Genomic DNA, 14464 nt, shown 5'->3' with positions numbered 1-14464 from the left:
TATTTGGCTACAGGTGATGACTGATTTGAAGGAAATGAAGGGTATACTACAGTGGACTCAACTTGCCCCACAACATGTGCACGGACAATTAAGTAGAATGCAAATACACTTGCTTAATTCTATTTATTTTTATCTGTTGATTCCCAAATCCCTGTTCATCTGCAGTGCCCAGCTGTGTGAATTTTCTTTAACATGTCTGTGAGGCATGGCCAGGACAATTTTAAACTTGACAAAGGCAGGCATGGTCTTTTGAGAAGAACTTAGCGTTTTCTCTTTGAGGATGACGCCTTAGTGCCAGCCTTGCTCTTGTTTGTGGTCACATCACCTTTATCTGGAAGGAATGGAGAGTGCAGAAATGGAGACATTTTGTTTTGATTTGATAGTTTATGGATGTGCATCTCTGGAGCAATAAAGCCTTCACTGAAGGCCATGAAAATATACAAATGTTTGATATTTCAGTCAATTAATTGAAGTCTTTAATAATGCCCTTAAATTTTCATATAATTTTGTTTATGATATTATAATAACATAAAAATAATTGGGCTCACTAGGGGACTGTGTAAAACTTGGGGACAGTATAATACTCTAGAGAACTTGGACCCACTCTAAGAAGAACGGCAAAGTTTGATTTAGTGGAAATATATTTTGAGGAACTTATCTGTGATTACAATGTCCACAAAAAAAAATCAAACAGAATGTGTTACAAAAAAGGAGGGAAAATCTTCCTCTTCTTCTTAAGACAAGAGAAGAACAATACTTATTATGAGAAATTTTTTCAAAATAACTTCTTTAATGGATTCCAGGCCATAGCAAAATCTAATTTCAATGTCTTCTTCCCCAATTCCTCAAATAAATGAAGTAATCCAGAAATTAAGCTTGTTCAAATTGAGATGAAATAAATATGACATTGACTCAAAATGTTAGTGAGGGTGTAGTTAAAAAGTGACCATGATCCTGAGATGTTTACGGTTTAGTCCCTCACCAGTCTGCCGGGGCAGTGTGTTCTTTGTTTAGAATCACTGATACGTGTTATTTTAAAAAATATTCCCTTTGACCCAGGTGTTAGCCCCAGGGACTTGAGGATGCACCTTTGAGACCCAGGCACTCAGGTATTATAATGGGCTTGGAATCAGGTAAGCCCTTTCATGGAGGTGAATTCCAGGGAGAATGAAAGGAGGTAAGGGACCTAAATCCAAAAGGGTGGGGATACTTTGGAAAGAAGGTAGTGCTTGTGCAGGGATTTCAAGCACAAAATGTTTTCTGAGAAGAGGGAATAGAATATGTAGAAATTGCTTTTCTCACAGTGAGAGAGCATGACATGTTCAAAGACCCAGTGAAATAGTTTGGTGTTGCTATGGAGCTTACACATGAGGAGCAGGTGACTAGAAACAGGCAGATGGAGCAGGGAGCCAAATATTGAAAGTTCTGAATGCCATGAAGAAGAGTTGAACATTTTTTCCATAGGTATTAAGGGACCCTTGAAGAATTTCCCATAGGGGATTCGTTAAGTGTGATTGAAGGGTCCCTCTCTCAACAGACTCAAAATTACAAGAGAGTAGAGCTCAGAAGTAGGAGGGCCTGAACAATGCATGTTATTTTGGCCTGGTGATATGAGGCTGACCTAAATTGGGGGACAGGTCATGGAACCCGGGACATAGACAGACTTGAGAGAGAATTCGAAGTTGATTTCACAGTCTGTGGTACATGCCTGGGCATGATACTTCAGTACAAAAGAGAAAACTGAAATGAGTCCAGGGTCCTAGTTTGTAAGACTGAAGAATCCAGGAAGCCAGGTTATTGGACAGAAAATAAAGGAAGGGGAACAGGAGTGGAGAGAAAGGTAATGGATTCACATTTAGGCATGACTAGTGTGGGTTACTTGTTGGGCATATAGAATTGTCTAATTGGTGACTAGTTACCTATATTTGTATCTTAGGAAATAAATGTGTTTGAGAGTCCTCAGGATGTAGACAGGAGATGAAAGATGATCATGAATAAGAATTCTCAGGGAAAATGATAGAGTAAGAAGAGAACCAAGGGCCAGACCCTTGGAGTTACCAGCATTTTAGAGTAGCTACTGCAGACATTGCAGGGTCATTGAGAGAGGTGGTAGGAACATCACCTAGAGAGCTATTAGCAAGTCCCAGCGAGGAAGGAGCACTGTGGAGGTGAGTAAGCAATGCCAGAGAGATGAAATAAGAGATTGAAGAAGTTGAGTTGCCTTTGACCTGGCAACTAGAAGTTTATGCAAGACCATAGGATGCGCAGGTGCAGTAGAGCTGAGGACAGATGACAGATTGCAAAGCAGTGAGGAGTAAGTGGGATAAAGGAAAGAGGCGTGTGTAACACGTGTTCTTAAGAATTTAGATGTGTCTCAAAAGAAACTTGCTGACATTGAGTTGATTCCAATCCATCCCCTGTAGGACACAGTGGAACTGCCCCTCTGGGTTTCTAAGGCTCTGTCTTTACAGGAACAGAAAGCTTTGCTTTTCTTTCGTGGAGTGGCTGGTGATTTTGAACTGTGACTCATGAATTGGGATGTGTGCTCAGAAGGGTTCATAAAGGACATCCTGATGGTCGAGGGTCAGCACCAAAGAGAAGGACCCTCAGTGAGATGGCTTGGCACCGTGACCGCAGAGAGAGGATACATGTTAGCAACTATCCAGAGGATGATACAGGACCGGTGGTGCTTGTTTTTATTGCAAGCAGGATTGCCCTAAGTTAGAACTGACTTAACAGCACCTAACAACAATGACCTCACACCCAAAACAAGGGTTTTTAGATAGACTAATGATTAACAAGGCAGGAAAATAAATAGCATTATTTGAATGAATTATTTTTATATGGCTATAAGTAGATTTGATATTCACACTGAAAATTTTCTTTCTCCTAAACAGCTTTAATTTATTACCTTTTGCAGAAATGTTGAGCCTCCAAAATAATTAGAAACCTTTTAAAAACTTCATTTTATTGGGGGCTCGTACAACTCTTATCACAATCTATACATCCATTGTGTCAAGCACATTTGTATATATGTTGCCATCATCATTTTCAAAACATTTTCTTTCTACTTGAGCCCTTGGTATAAGCTCATTTTCTTCTACCAACCCCCCCTCCCCCCCGACATGATCACTGAAGACAAAGTGGGTGGTTAAGCAAATGTGGTGAAGAAAGCTGATGGTGCCCAGGTAACAAAAGATATAGCATCTGGGGTCTTACAGGCTTGACAGTAAATAAGAGGCCATCTAGTTCACCAGCCTGTGTGATCATGATGTGTTGATGGGATCAGGTATCAGGCATCAAAGACCCAGAGCAAAAAAATAAATCATATCAGTGTGAATGAGGGGGAATGCAGAATGGAGACCCAAAACCCATCTATAGACAATCAGACATCCCCCCTCACAGAAGAATCACAAGGAGAGATGAACCAGTCAGGGTGCAGTGTAGCACCAGTGAAACATACAACTTTCTTCTCGTTCTTTAATGCTTCTCCCCTCCCCCCCCACCCACCTTGTCCCCACCCCTATCATGACCCCAATTCTACCTTACAAATCTGGCTAGACCAGAGCATGTATATTGCTAAGAGCCTGCAACACAGGGAATCCAAGATATATAAACCCCTCAGGGCCAACAAGGAGTGTAGCGACACCATGAGAGTATAGGGGGAAGGTGGGGGTAAAAAGGGAAACTGATCCCAGCACTCCTGTTGGGAAGGTGAGCATCACGGAATGCCAGGTTATTAGAACAGTGTTCTTGCATTGGGGGAGTACTTGCATAGAGACCCAATGTCCGTCTGCTGTCTTCATACTTAACATATAAATATAGGGATACAGATCTATTTCCCCATCATTATATATAAATATATTTGCATGAGAACATTGGTCTTGTTGTTGGTACAATGTGAAAAGCGCTCTTTTCTTTCCAATTGTTTATTTACCACCTGATTATCATTAAATCATATTTATGAGTCCCTTCTGAATGGTGTACAATTGTCTCCCAACCTAAAAGTTGGTTGTTTCCGCCCTCTCACTGTCACTGAGGAGGGAGGAGCTTGCAGTCTGCTTCTGGAAGGAGTGCAGCAGAGACCCTGTAAGGAGTTCTACACTCTGGCTCAGGAGTTAGCATGCGTTGGAATTGTCTGGATGGAAAAAAAATTATTTTCACAACTGTATCACATACTTTGGACATGTTGTCAGGAGAGACCAGTCAGTCCCTGGAGAAGGATATCAGGCTTGATAAAAGAACAGGGCATCCCAATCGAGGTAGGCCTTCAAGGAGCTGGATAGACAGAGGGGCTTTATCAATCGGCTCAACCCAAGAACAATTATGAGGATGGCGCAGGACCCAGCAGTGTTTCCTTCCACACAGGGTCACTGTGAGGTGGAGCCACTAATCTCAATCACACACACCTTCTAGAACAGATAATGGTCTAAACGTCATGACTGCAAAATGTTATGACTATTATGCGGAAAGTTTTCCCCTAGTCTTGACTGTATTGGCACCAAGGGTTTAATTTTTCTTCAAGGCCTACCAGGATTCGTTCCAATTGTGAGTTGTAGACAGCACACACTAGCACCGACTTCAGCAGGGTAGAAATCTGGTTTTCTCCCATGTAACCGAGGTGTAGAGATAAGCCGCCCATGGTGGTTCAGATGCTCCCCAGGGTGAGGCACCCAGGCCTCTGTAGTCTGTTCGGTGTGTCACTTACTCCAGGGTCTGCCACTTCAGATTCATTCAGTGGTGGCTGCTTGACCTTCAGCGATCATGCCTAAGGAGAAAGCCGGAAAGAGGAAGGGTACAGAGAGGAAGGAGGATAAATCTTCTTTTTTGGAAACTTTATGGAAGTCGCATACCCTTTTATATCTCATTGGCTGGTTCCACAGCCACCCTTGGCAGCAAAGGAGATTCAAAAGGACATCATCTATTTGACTCAAGATAGAAGTTTATCCTGAATGTTTTGAGATTCAGAGAGATAGAGACCCGATGATACAAAGCAGAAGCTTTTTTATTTGATGTGGGTTCCATTTTGAGCTTGACACTAACAACGTTGGATGACTCAACGGGTCACCTCGCTTCACTGAGACTTATGCTACATGTTCATTCAATGACATCAGTGGATGTATTGGTTTCTGATTCCGCAATGCTGAAGTTAGTCGATCATGCCATGTGTTTGCAGGCTCACTGCTGTATCTGTTTTAGATTGTTTGTTTGTGGTCTGGGTGGGGCTTGTTAATCTTTGTCTTACTCATTGTATATGTTAAGGAAATTGCTGAGATTTTATCGTCGAAAACCAGCACAAAGAAGGAAATTTGATCCCAGATGGATCATACCAGTATGAGAGATTTACACATGTTAGATTTTATTAACACTCCCACATAGAAGGTTTAAAATGACTAAAAGAAAAACAGAATATAGCTTTTAAGAAGAAACATTAAGCAATTTAAAGGTCCACCGTGGACATCCGGTTAAAGGTTCTAGTGATCCACGAGCTGCTCTTTTGATCTCCTCAGACGTATTTCTAAACCGGCCATTAAAAAGTGTCATTTCACTTGGAGTCACATGGATTTCAGGTCCATGAAGGATTTTAATAAACAGTATTTGGGTTTTGGGGGGTTTTTTTTCTTCTGGAAATAATGAATCTGCTCTAATTCACCATTAGTTCCTTTTTCATATTGGGGGGGGGGCAAATGAAGGTATATTAATTATTATATAGGTGCTCCGCGCCCCGAAGAGTTTAAGTGTCTGAAAAGTTACTGGTTAAAAACAATGTCCTGAAGAACACAATGGTAAGAGAAGGTGAGAAAGACCAGCTCTAGGCTTTGCTAGCCCTGCAGTAGGAGGTGTCTTCAACTGAGAGTGGGGATCCAAGATCAACTCCTGCCACACAGGCCGAGCGCCTTACAGACTGCCGTGAGCGATGCCTGACTACATCTCTAACTAAAGAGGGCAGCCCCACTCCCCAAAGCAATGTGGTGTCGTCAGTTGCCACTGAGTCAGCTCTAACTTAGGGCTAGCAGAAGGAAAGCTGCCTAGTATTGTGCGATCTTCACTAAGCTCATTGATCGGTGTACTCCATTCCGGCGGCTACCCTGCAGTGCTGTTCCTCGCACATTTCCCCTGTTTTCCTTGACTCTTTGCTTCACTAAACAAGATGCCCTTTCTTTTTTTCTTATCATTTTGTTAGGGGCTCATGCAACTCTTATCACAATCCATCCACACATCAATTATGTAAAGCGCATTTGTACATTCATTGCCCTCATCGCTCTCAAAACATTTGCTCTTCACCTAAGCCCCTGGCATCAGATCCTCATTTTCCCCCTCCCTCCCCGCTCCTCCTTCCCTCATGAATTCTTGAATATTTATAATGTATTATTTTGTCATGTCTTGCCCTGTCCGATGTCTCCCTTCACCCAGATTTCTGTTTGTCTGTCCCCCAGGGAGGAGGTCACATGTGGATCCTTGTAATCCATTCCCCATTTCCAACCCACGCTCCTGGTATCGCCGCTCACACTGGCCCTTTCCTAGTGATCTGCCTCTCCTGGTGAGGAGCCAGCACTGCACAGCGCATTCCAGCCGTACTTCTTCTGTGACTGACACACGTACTTCTTCTGTGACTGACGTGTCTGTTCTTCTACAAGTCCACATTTTAGTCACTGTTCCTTGGCAACTCCCAAGGTCAAATGCATCAACTCTCCTTCTGTCTTGCGTTTCTATTGTTCAGCTGTTGCGTGCAAATGAAGCAATTGGCAAAGCTGTGACGTGGTTCAAATTCACCTTAGTCATCAATGTGACAGCTTCACTTTTTAACATGGTAAAGAGCTCATTGGCAGTAGATTTGATTTGAAGCATCATTTGCTGCTTCCATTGATTTTGGATCCAAGTAAACAGAAATCATAGACATCCTGTGTCTTCTCCATTTTTCATGTTTATCAGTCTAGCTATAAGAATCTTCCTTTCTCTGTAGTTTGTGCCAAAGAAATATTTGCCCTTCACCAGTAAGCGCAATGGCTTTCATCACTAAGTGAAACGAAGAGGAATTTTAACATTCCTCAAAGCTAAGCTAATCAAACCTTCTCTGAATTTTTACTCCTCATATGGAATATTTCTTCTTCTGTTTTTTTTTCTTTTATTGAGAAAAGCAGTTGATGAAATAACTGTGAATCAGCTATAAACTAAATAGTATTAGGAGGGGCTTAGTACAAAAAGACCTTCTTATTTTGAGATTTTTTTTGATAGAATATTTAATTTTTAAATAATCCTTGTGCTGTTATAGTAGGTGAACTCTCAGAGTAGCATTTTGCTAATGTTTAACTAGAAACAGAGACAATAAGATATTACTTTTATTTAAATCTAAATGTGACCTTATCATAAGCATATAATTTAAACGTCCATTGCTCATAAGAATGGTAATTCAGTACTTTCCAAACATTAGGGGAAAATATGCCTAGATTATGGAAAAGAGCCATAGCTCTCCTACCTTCCTAAGAAGGCACTTTAATGCTCAATAACCCAGGAATCAGGGGTGCCCCCAGCGCTAGGCTGGAGGTGGAACCAGAATGTCTTCTACTGAAGCCCAATTTGAAGACATGTGCATGAAAGCCTGGGCTCTTTGAAGGGGGGAAGAATAGAGAAAAAGAGCAGTAAAGTCTTCCTTTATGCAACGTTTATGTGATTAATTCCCAAGTTAAAGGACCCCTTTCTCATTTTAATCTAACCATAAACAACTTTATTGGAGACAGAACTTGCATATGCTTTTAATAAAAACCCTAAAAGATCATTTTCAGAAATGTCTGACTCCCCCACCCCCAACTTGTGTGCGTGTGTGTGTGTGTGTGTGTGTGTGTGTGAGAGAGAGAGAGAGAGGGGGGGGGGGAGGAGAGCGAGATGGCAGGGTAGATTGGACTTTTGCAGATCTGAAAATCTCTTTCTCTCTTTTTTTAGCTGAGTACCTTGAGCATTTACGTTTATAAATGTTTGGCGTCCAACAGCTGCGTTTAGTTCAGCTGTGTATGGGAACCTTTAAATGCGAACTGCTCTGCAAGTGTTTATTCTCTTAAAACCTTTCTAATGGAAATGTATATACACAAAAGTTCAATTTAATCTATCCTGACAGTTTAGCATTGTAGAACTCTTGTAATCATTACGTCCTGGTTGTCTCTCTAGCCTCGGGCTCACAGAGGGCTCCTGAGTAACCAAAGGACAGTGGTCTTGGTACTGCCATGTTCATGGGCAGAGCTTCCAGACCGGGAGCTGCTCCAGCAGACATCCCATTCGTTATTCTGTGTAGTAGTAGTCGTAGTATCTAGCATAGAATCTCAACACGTATTTGACTGCATATCCCTTCTTCGCTCAGAGGTTTGTCGATTATATTCTCTAGGCCACATATTTACATATTTTGGTAAAGATCTAAACCAGACAGACAAAGTCTCAATCCTCTCAGAGCTTGCTTTTCAGCATAATCACATAGGATGGTTGAAAATTATTTTGTAAAAGATAATAAATATTTTAGGCATTTCCGGGTATGGTCTCTGTCATACCTACATTACTCAACCCCGATAACACAAAGTCCTCATAGAAGATATATAAAAGAATGAATGGGCTGGGAACTGATGAGACTTTTATTTATGGCAAAAGACACTGGCTGGACCATTGGCCATAGATTGTTGGGCCCTGGTCAAGTGATTGCCAACACCCCAGTGGGCCAATATTCATATTCCGCAGCTCAGACTAGGACATTTCTCACATAATTTTATTATGTTCACGTTTTATTGTGCTTGAAGCAAAAGCTTGCATAGTAAATTTGCTTTCTCAGTCACACATAAGTTAGTTAGTTGTTCAGAGTATTTTTTTTCAGACAGTAAAATAATCTAAAGTCAGGGTGAGACAGCCAGGTAATCTGTGTGATTTTCAGCATCACAAATTTCAATACCAAGGAGGTATGGAAAATTACCAACAGCTGCATTTGCTGTGATCTTGAATTGTTTCTCAACTTCAGGGTCAATAAACCCCAAACTCACCGCCAGCAAGTCAAGTCAAATCCTGAGCAGGAGAGTGTCACCTGAGTTGCGATGAGCAGTAATGCGAACAGAAAACTCAGGTCCAACCCCGAACTTGGGATGAGTCCCTAGCTCCTGCTCCTATTGTAGGCTGGGAGAGGAGAACGTCAGACCCACTGACATCCTCTTAGTCGAAAGACTTCCATTTGGTTCTTGTGGAGCCCCTTAGCTGGGGCTGAGTGTGTGGATGACACAAAACCTCAGGGAGTTCACAGTCACAGGAGTCAAATCAATGCAGTGCACCCTGCCTTTGTCACCACCCCTATCACACACGGGCAAGGAGGTTAAGAATGACCAAGGCACCGCCCCTCTCCTAGCAGTGAAGTGATAGGAGCCATTACAGAGCCCACATAGCATGATCCAGCATGCTGGTTTCCTCTCTTCTGTCTCGTTCTGAAGCTCCCAGGATGCCCTGTTTCCTGATGGGAAACGGAGACACACAACGCCCAAAGCGTCATAGTTAACAATGGCAGAGCCAGCTTGCAAACGCAGAGTCTGACTGCGCAGCCTGTAGTCGCAGCCTCCCGGCTCTGGAAGATTATTCTGTTCCCTCTAAGTATGCATACTGATGTGGAACATCCGGGAGATTGTATTTGGGGGCTATCAAATAAATGAGAATGAAAAAGCTGGGTGACCGCATTTCTTTTTTTAACAAAAATATGACTCTCCCTCCCCCCACTCCCCACACACACCCACACACCCCATGGTGAGCTCAGCTGTTACGGGCAATTTGACTGCTTGGGGTGTGGCTGGGGGTTTGCATCCAGCCCATAAGTGTGCTATTTGGATAACACAGGATTTTGGCAGGCTAGAGGTTCCCGGCTCATCCCCACCCCTACCTGCAGTGTTTATTTCCAGAACAGGCTCACAGATCTGCTGCAGCTCCCTCCTCATCAGGCATTTGAGTCACTGCTCCTGCCTTTAAGAGAGGAAGGGGTTAGATGACAAAGCACAATTTCCTTCCACGTGAATCTGAACTTGCCCTTTACATAAAGGCGATTTCTACCCCCTCACTGAGTAGGAAGACATTCCACGAAGTCTCTCTAGTTTATCCCAACAGCTACATGCTGTATAAAAACCCATGTTGAGGGAGAATTGATGCTTCAGATTAGTCTGTGCTGTCTTGAGTTTTAATCCTTTTCTCAAGTGTTTCACAAGGAGGGGGAAGTTATTTATTAATTAAATAGAATGCACCGTTTGTCATCTAGCCCCTTAAATTTGGTGTAGCAAAATACGAAGGTAAGGAGGAAAGAGGAGCAGAAACAGGGCAGTGAGAAAGGAGACAGAGAAGCAGGAGGGAAAGGGACTTGCAGGGAGCAGGCTGCTAACAAGAAACAAGGCACTTGGAGGATGAAGCCATTCTTTCTATTTCTCATCCCAAAGGCATGCCGTGCACTCTGGAATCCCTGCCCTGCCTGTGGCAGGACAGCGGGGCTTGGCACTGCCCACTCTGGACCATTTAGGACAGACAATAAAAAAGCTTTTGAAATACTTTCTACTCACACACGTAATTCTTTCCCACTAAAGACGATTCCTACCTGCTTGTGAGTAGGAAGCCACACTCCATGAAATGGCTCTTTTGTTGTGGCATAGAGTGAATGCATACTCTAGGATTGAATTAGCTCTCTAAGTGACTGGAATGGTAAATGACGACTCTGGTATACTTATTTTTTATAGGATCACTTACTTTAGTAGACCATTATTTTATTGCAACTGTGGTTAATTTCTATTGACTTTCAATGACTAGGACCCCCGCTGGCATTGTGATTCTGCGTTGAGCTGCTAAGCACAAGGTTGGCAGTTTGAAACCACTGCCTGCTCCTCAAGAAAAATCTGGGGCTTTCTACTTCTGTAATGAGCTGCAGTCTCGAAAACTCCAAGGGGCAGCTCTAGCCTGTTCTGTTTGTCACAAGGAGCCATTATCGATTCGATGGCAGTGAGAGTTTGGGTTTCCAGTGACTACATAATTAAGCAAATCTTTTTGAGCATCCACTATTGTTAATGTGCTCAGCTGCTGGCGGAAAAGTTGAAGGAAGGTTAAAGGTTCGAGTTTACCCAGAAGCACCTCTAAAGAAAGGTCTAGTGAGCTACTTGAAAAACATCAGCATTGAAAACTCTATAGGACACAGTTCTACATTGACCCACATGGAGTGGTCGGGCGTTGGAATTGACTTGATGGCAACTGTTTGGGGATTGATTTTTTTTTACTATTATGTTGAATAATGGAGCACTAGTGGTCTAGTGGTTACTTGTTTGGCTGCAATCCACATGGTTGGCGGTTCGAAACCACCAGCTGCTCCACAGGATAAAAACTGGGTTTTCTACCCCCCGAACAGTTAAAGTCTCAGAAACCCACAAGAGATCACTAGGAGTCATCGTTGACTTGAAGACAGAGAGTATGTGGGGTACTACGGAAGATGTGAAAATGAATAAATTACAATCCTTGCCCTAGAGGAGTGGATCCATCAGCTCGAGCGAGAAGATGCACAGGAGCCTAGCTAAGAGAATGAGGCAAGGCTCAGGGGACTGTGCTAGTTAAGCTTAGGACTAGACCAACTGGTTTGGCAGATGCTACATACTATGTAATCATCCTCTTCTTTGTGATCTCACGTGAGCAGCCAATCAGCTGAAAGGAGAGTTTTCTTGGGGGATGTGGCATGCATCCAATATATATTGGATGTTCTGGCAAGCGTTGCTCTCTCTTGATCCTACATTCAACTTGTCACCATCTGGTTTCCAATGTAAATGAACACACACACACATGCGCACACACACACACATACACATGCAGGGGGAGGGCTTCAAAAAGTTTGGGAAATTTTTCATTGTTTTTGAATTCTATTTTCCCAGGAACTTTTTGAACACTCCCCATAATATACATATAGGTATTTATATCTCTAACCCCTATCACATAGTATATGCTTATAAGTGTCAGTTAGTGCTGATAGTAGTGATTCTATTGATATTATTATGAACAAAAGAGAAATGCTCCCTGCCATCCAGGTGTTTACCTTCAGAGATAATAATAACAGGTAAATGAAGAACTGGGAATATTATTACAAATCGTGATAAGTGGAGGGCAAATAGAGGAGGGGATTACCATTGCAATGAAAATAAATTAGTTTAGATAGTATGATCATAACTAGTATCCCTACAAAGGTGCTAAGTATGTTGTACCCAAAGGGAACAAGTCATGGGAAGAGGAGAAAGAGTGAGGGTGATCTTTGAATAAGAGACAGGGGCTGAATTATGGAGAGCCTTCTAGGTCTTATCACGAAGTTACTTTTTATTCTAAAGCAGTGAGAATACATTTAAGAGCTTGGCGTTTGTGTATACCCTGCTATAATTTTTTACAAGACGCTTCTGACATGTAGAGAATGGACAGAAGCAATCAAGAGTTTAAGTAGATCCACGCATGGCTACTCCAGTAGCACAAGAGTTAGAAAGAGGTCAGTTTTAACTGGGATGCTGGTGTGAGTCAGGGCAGAATTCAGACATGATGTGTGTGATCATGACCAGATCTACCAGTCTTGGTAGATCTGAAATACATCTTATTGTGAGGAAAAGATTACTTGGAGGAACTTGACTCAAATACAAGAGATGGAACAAAGGTTTTCTAGATGGAAAAATCAACATAAATAGAAATAGAGATCGTTTCCGTCAAGTCAGTTATGACTCATGTCAACCTTATATACATGTTGCCTAGTCCCACCCCATCCTCATGATTGCTGGTACATTTCAGTGCATTCTTGAGGCTGCCATGCCAAACCATCATGCCAAGAGTATCCTTTGTCTTAGTCTCCTTTCACCTTGGAGATGGGACAGGACCAGGAGCCAAGTCAAAGCCAGCCACTAACAACAACTTTGTGCCAAGCCCTGTACAAACCTACCTAGAAGATATTGCAAGGCCAGTTCCATACCACTCCAATAAAGTCAACATTGCAATGAAGCTAATTAAGGGAATATTTTGGTTTCTTGGTGCTGGAAAAGTTACATTTACACTCTACAGTGGTCTATTAGAAGCTCTGATAGTGCTACTGGGTAAATGTTGGACTAGTAACCCCATGGTCAGTGGTTCAAACCCACCAGGCACTTCTCAGCAGAAAGATGAGATTACCACTTTAAGACAGATTTACAGAGTTGCTATGATTTAGAATTGACTCGATGGATGTGGGTTTGACTTTTATTTTTTAATTTTTTTCTGGTAGTCTAATAAGTTGGACTGCTTTCCACCAGGTCAGTGGTTCAAAACCACCAGCCACTCTAATCTTGGTTGAGGTCAGTGAGTGGGGAGAGTTTTTTTTTTTTTTTTAATGTGATGCAGAAACACAAAATGGTGCCAGTAGACTTGCTAGAGGCCGGAATGCCAGGCATCTTCAAATTGTATGAAGCAAAGTATCCATGAAGTATGATGTAGCAGAGTACGATAAAATGTATTATAATCCTAACTGACCAAAGCTCACTTACTTTCTCTTGTCCGCTTGTTGAAGGAGAAAGAGGGGGTGATAACACAATCCGGTTTCCAGGGCATGGCCTGGGGTTAGGATGCATTCAGATGAGTGCTCCCTGCCTACTGCCTACCTTCATAATGAGCGGTCAGCCAGTGGTGCGTGGAGGCATTGCAGGAAGACCCGCAGTTATCAGGGAGAGGGAGGCGCCATGGCTGCAGGTGTACTTAGTACGAGGAGCCCTGATGTTCTTGTTGGGGGCCCCCCGTCGCTTCTGACTCAGCGAGAGCCTGGGAGGAGCAGAATGAACCCCTCCCGGCTGCCACCATCCTCACACTTGTTCTGATGCTGAGTCCGTTGTTGGAGCTTCCGTTCCAGTCCACCTCCATGGGGCTCTTCCTCGTTTTCACTGCCCCTCCACTTTACCCAGCACGACGTCCTTCTGCAGGGACTGGTCTCTCCTGACGACATGCCCAAAGTATGTGAGACAACGTCTCGCCATCCTTGCTTCTAGGGAGCCTTCTGGCCGTATTTCTTCCAAGACAGAGTTGATGGTGCTTTCAGTATTCTTCTCCAGCACCACCATTGGAATGCAGCAATTCTTCCACAGTCTTCCTTATTTCCTGTTCATCTCTCACAAGCATATGAGGTTATTAAAAACACCATGGCTTGGATCAGGTGCACTTTAGTTCTCAAAAGCAACACCTCTGTTTTTCAATACTTGAAGAGATCTAGTGTGGGGTACAGTGGCGGCAGTAGAGTAAAAGGGAGACGATATCAAGGAGTCCACGTAGAACAAGAATGTTGCAGAAAGAATGTTTGGAAACTGATTGTGGTCGCAACTGTACAATTCTACTTGATGTGATTGAAATATGAAATGATATGTGTATTAAATCCCAGCTAATAATAATAAATAAAAAGGTCTTGTGTAGCATATTTACACAATGTGTTGTTGGATCT

At 42.7% G+C, this 14464-nt stretch overlaps 1 protein-coding gene across 2 annotated transcripts in view; it reads left to right on the top strand.

Moving 5' to 3' along the window:
* SMYD3 (SET and MYND domain containing 3) overlaps positions 1-14464 on the top strand; it is a 769033-nt gene that overhangs the window by 529149 nt on the left and 225420 nt on the right. Inside the window, exon 1 of one of the 2 annotated variants that reach the window (XM_075540595.1) lies at positions 1773-1840. The exons of the other annotated variant lie outside the window; for it this stretch is intronic. The gene's annotated coding sequence lies outside the window, so the exon portion shown is untranslated. Of the gene's footprint in view, positions 1-1772; positions 1841-14464 lie in introns of those variants that run through there. 2 annotated transcript variants of the gene reach the window in all.

Source organism: Tenrec ecaudatus, chromosome 1, assembly GCF_050624435.1.
Source record: "Tenrec ecaudatus isolate mTenEca1 chromosome 1, mTenEca1.hap1, whole genome shotgun sequence".
In the NCBI taxonomy this organism is placed as follows: domain Eukaryota; kingdom Metazoa; phylum Chordata; class Mammalia; order Afrosoricida; family Tenrecidae; genus Tenrec; species Tenrec ecaudatus.
The sequence above is the reverse complement of the archived record's forward strand: the minus strand, read 5'-3'. Positions and strand labels throughout refer to the sequence as shown.